We start from the raw sequence: 5,152 nt of genomic DNA on the forward strand, positions 1-5,152 counted from the left end.
AACAGGAGCCCCCCAGGCCCTGCCCGCGTCTCAGGGTGACCTGTCTCGACTACTCTCTACATGTCAGCTTCAGCCTCCTCTTTAACCTTCCAACTCCCTCTGCCTTCTTACAGTTTATGCTTTTCAGAAGTTTGGCCTCCAAATGGCTTTAACTTGGCATGGTCCTTACACTATCTCTTGATACATCTTTCTGCCTCTTATTTCTTCTCTCAAATGGCAGACTCTGTGTTTCTTATTTCAAATGAGAGAGAACGTCTCTAACTGTCCTCATCTGACCCTTTTGAGTCAGCTGTATGTGTCCTTGAACTAATCTTGGTACACACTTGGCTGTCTTTGGGTGGGGGCATCCACGCTAGTCAGTAACAAGGGGGAGCAGCAGAGTCATGTAGTACCAAAAATGGCTTTCTGGGCAACAAGGCAGGTGCGCTGGGAACTTCCCATTAGAATAGGGTATTGGGCAAATCAGAGGCTATATATCTTACCTAGTACCGCCTGTGTTACCTGGAACAAAGCATCCAAATTCAGTTTTGAGCCTCAGTTTCCTTAGCTGTAAAAAAGTGGAAGGCAACCTATTTTATCAAATTATCAGGATAAAGGGCAATAAGATGAGATAAAGCACACAGAATGCTTCTCCCAGTGACATCTCAACAATGATGCTCTTCACAGTAATAGTATCATCTATACCATATTAATATGTTTATAACTAATATACAATATATATTTGAAAAGACTGTATTTTCGTATTCTAGATGTAATATATATATATATTTATGTTTGAAATAATGTGTTTTCAAATTACCTCTCTAATCTGGGTTACTTCAGGGAAGAAATTCCCAGATGAATAAATACTTATAGGTAGAATAATATTTCTGATGCACAGGGTGGAGGGACAGGAATGTTTATTTCCCCGGTGGTCTGTAGGTCCCTTTGCTCTGAGTACATGGAAAGGATCCAAGATAGCGTGGGGACAATAAACAGCCTGTGGATGGTAACAAAGGCCATTGTACTGAAGGAGTTTTCTGGTCTGGAGCCAGAAGCCAGATTTAGAATGAAATGCACATACTTTCTTTTCTACAGAAAGGGTCGAATAATAATAGCAAAATGCTTGCAATAGTGCTTACTGTATGCCAGGCATTGTGCTAAAGGGGTCACATGTAGTAACTCATTTCCCTCTCTTCACAACACATCAAGGTAGGTACTGTTATTATCTCCAATTTACAGATAGAGAAACTGAGGCATTGATTTGTTTTTTAAAAGCCTTTCCATGAACTATAAACAACTGCCCTTGCTTTAACCTTATGCCCATCTCCAGGCCTCAGTCCTCTGAGTGCCATGGTTGGTATTGCTGTTCCTCCAGGGCTGGAGTTTTGCCTTGTTCCTCTGACTTCTTCCCAGGGCTAACGTTCCTCCATGAACTCCAAACCTGAGGGCTGCCACCGGAGCCCTTAATATATATTTTTTCACAGTCCAGAAGTCTTTTTTTTTTTTTTTAAATACCTATTATGCCATGACTTCATAGGGAGTGGGTTCTAGCAGCCCAGGCTCCTTTCCACTAATTCTCACAAAGTGTGCTTCCCTGGGGGGAGCAGGCTGGTGCTTCAGTTGAACCCAAGTACTTTTCTCTTGGCTTCCTTCTTTTTCTGATCGTTTTCCTTCACACGTTTCAGGAAGCCATCTTGGCTCTTAGAGGGCTGAATAGTCTCAGTACGTACATTAGTTCTCTTGGCAAGAATCTTACCTTTAACTTGTTTGTTTACCGCAATGCCAACAGTAGGCTGGGTGACACTAAAGTCTCTCAGTTTTGCTATGGGAACATTTGTGGGGAATTCCTTTTTGAACACAATGTCTACAACATCACCTTTGTTGTAGATTCACACGGATGTGGCTGAAGAACAATTCCATGTTTTCTAAAAGCCTTAGAGAACATACAGTGGGTGTCTCTCCTCTTTCCCTTTGTGTTGGTCATTTATCAAATTACTGGAAGATGGCAGTTCCAGCCCCACCCCCCAAAAGAATCCTGTAATACCTTGAGCAAGCCTGATCAAGAGGCAAACTGGGACACGAAGTCTAATGAGATAAGGAGTGAGAGACTACTTGGGACTAAATTGTTCAAAATTCAGTGTCTACAGCTGAGGAAATCATCAACAAAACAAAAAGACAACCTATAGAATGGGAGGAAATATTTGCAAATGATGCAACTGACAAAGGATTAACTTCCAAAATATACAAACAGCTCATACAGCTCAATATCAAACAAAACAAAACAAAACAACTCAATCAAAAAAAATAAGCAGAAGATCCAAATAGACATTTCTCCAAAGAAGACATCCAGATGGCCAACAGGCACAATGAAAAGATGCTCAACATTGCTAGTTATTAGAGAAATGCAAATTAGACTACCATGAGCTATCACCTCACACAGGTCAGAATGGCCATCACCAAAAGTCTACAATAATAAATGCTGGAGTGGATGTGGAGAAAAAGAAACCCTCCTACACTGTTGGTGGGAATGTCAATTGGTGCAGCTACTATAGAGGACAGTATGGAGGTTCCTTAAAAAACTAAAAATAGAGTTACCATATGATCCAGCAATCCCACTCCTGGGCATATATCTGGAGAAAACTCTAATTCAAAAAGATATATGCACCCCAATGTTTATAGAAGCACTATTTACAATAGCCAAGACATGGAAGCAACCTAAATGTCCATCAACAGAAGAATAGGTAAAGAAGCTGTGGTACATATATACAATGGAATATTACTCTGCCATAAAAAGGAATGAAATAATGCCATTGGTAGCAACATGGATGGACATGGAGACTGTCATACTTTGTGAAGTAAGTCAGACAGAGAAAGACTAATATCATATGATATCACTTAGGTGTGGAATCTAATAAAATGATACAAATGAACTTATTTACAAAACAGAAGTAGACTCACAAACATAGAAAACAAACTTATGGTTACTAAAGGGAGAAAGGGGAGAATGGATAAATTGGGAGTTTGGGATTAACATATGCACACTATTAAATATAAAATAGATAAATAACAAGGGCCTATTGTATAGCAAAGGGGACTATATTCAATATCTTGTAATAAGCTATAACAGAAAAGAATCTGACAGAGAATAGAGTTACATAAATATATATATAATATATTTTATATAATATATTTATTAAAATATATATATATTAAAAAACTGAATCACTTTGTTGTACACCTGAAACTAACACAACATTATAAATCACCTATGTGGGGTCCACAGACATCTGGCAGATTCCTGCTCTGAGGCCCCTCAAGCATCCAGTGGCTGACCTTTAAAGATAACAAAGAACATTCTTTTCTTAATATCTACCTACCTTAGCTGAACTAACTACTCTGGACAATGATCAGCCTTACATTGACCAGAAGCCTAGCCACCAGGACTGGTCACAACCCCCTACCAGAGTCATAAATCCCTACCCTTTCACGACCCCCCTCCATCCTCAGTCACCTCAATATCAACCAATCAGAGAACTGTGCACAAGCTGATCAGGCACCCTGTGACCCCTTTGTGCCTGAGGTCATGTCAGCACAGGCAGCAAAAGGTCACCCTTCCTTATAAAAGACCTCAGCAACCGACCCTCAGAGCACACAGACACCTCTCATCTGTGGCCTGCAGTCGCCTATAACAGTGTACTCAATAAACATCTTTTCTATCTCCCTCCTTTGTCTCTGGTAAATTCTTTTTATCACCCATGTATCGGCCCACCAGACCCTACAGCAAACTATACTTCAATTTAAAAAATTCAGTGTCTATTGGGAAATTCCCTTTAGGAGAAAACTGGATTTGCCCTCAGGGCAGGTATTGAAGCTTGAAGGTGCCAGTTTGGGCTGAAGATCTGGCTTCCATAGCAAGTATCTGGAGTGGGGTCTGTGGAAGAAGGGCGGGATGCTGGCTAGTGTGTGGTTATATGAAGAAGTGCCCTGATACTGCTCTGTCTCTGCTCCAGTGATGCCTGTTTAGATGTAAGGAACAGGGGCTCAATTAAGCTACCTTGAGAAAAAGAGGTTTTAGCCAGAACTTCCCTGCAATCCAATAGTACAGCCTAAAGTGGAGTGGGAGGGTGGTACAGGCTCAAGTCAGCCTCAGGACCTAAAAAGTGTAAAGGTGAATGTGGTGTATTACTTGTGTGCTGGTTAAAAAAAAAAAGCTCTGATTTGTAGCATTTATCATTTCTGTGGTATAAATGCTCCCTCGTGGCCAATTTCAGCCAATATGGTATCATTGAACTTGAAGTTGGGAAGAAATGTGTGCAGTTCAATCTCTTGAATCAATATGAATCTATTCCAGTGTACCAAATGTTAACTTTGATTCTTTTCTGAATTTTTCAAGTTTTCAACAAGGTGATTTATTATTGTTTTATAATCAGAAAAACACCTAACAAAAGTTATCTTTAAAAAAAGAAATAGAAATAAGCAAATGGGAAATAATTAAACTTAAAAGCTTTTGCACAGCAGGGAAAACCATCAACAAAATTAAAAGACAACCTATGGAATGGGAGACAATATTTGCAAATTTTATTACCTATGAAGGGTTAACATCCAAAATATATAAACAGCTTATACAACATAATATCAGAAAAACAACCCAATTAAAAAGTTGACCTGAATAGACATTTTTCCAAAGAAGATATACAGATGGCCAATAGGCATGTGAAACATCATCAGAGAAATGCAAATCAAAACCACAATAAGCTATTACCTCACATCTGTCAGAATGGCTATCATCAAAAGACACATGCTGGCAAGGATGTGGAGAAAAGGGAACCTTAGTATACTGTTGGTAGGAATGTAAATTGGTGCAGCCAATATGGAAAACAGTATGAAGGTTCTGCTAAAAACTAAAAATAGAACTATGATATGATCCAGCAATTCCACTCCTGGATATATATTTGAAGAAAATAAAAATACTAATTTAAAAAGTACATGCACCCTAATGTTCAAAGCAGTATTGTTTTTAATAGCCAAGATATGGAAGAAGCCTAGGTGCCCATCAACAGAGGAACAGATAAAGAAGATGTGGCATATATATTTATACACCATGGAATATTACTCAGTCATAAAAAAGAATGAAATTCTGCCATTTGGAACAACATGGATGGACCTAGAG

At 39.2% G+C, this 5,152-nt stretch overlaps 1 pseudogene across 1 annotated transcript; it reads right to left on the reverse strand.

Annotated features, from left to right (window-relative positions):
- Positions 1-1,464: 1,464 nt before the first annotated feature.
- On the reverse strand, positions 1,465-1,966 carry LOC106730003 (annotated as a pseudogene). Its single transcript, XR_001366420.2, has one exon. The product of XR_001366420.2 is annotated as a 60S ribosomal protein L21-like (transcript).
- Between the last annotated feature and the right edge of the window lie 3,186 nt (positions 1,967-5,152).

Source organism: Camelus ferus, chromosome 1, assembly GCF_009834535.1.
Source record: "Camelus ferus isolate YT-003-E chromosome 1, BCGSAC_Cfer_1.0, whole genome shotgun sequence".
In the NCBI taxonomy this organism is placed as follows: domain Eukaryota; kingdom Metazoa; phylum Chordata; class Mammalia; order Artiodactyla; family Camelidae; genus Camelus; species Camelus ferus.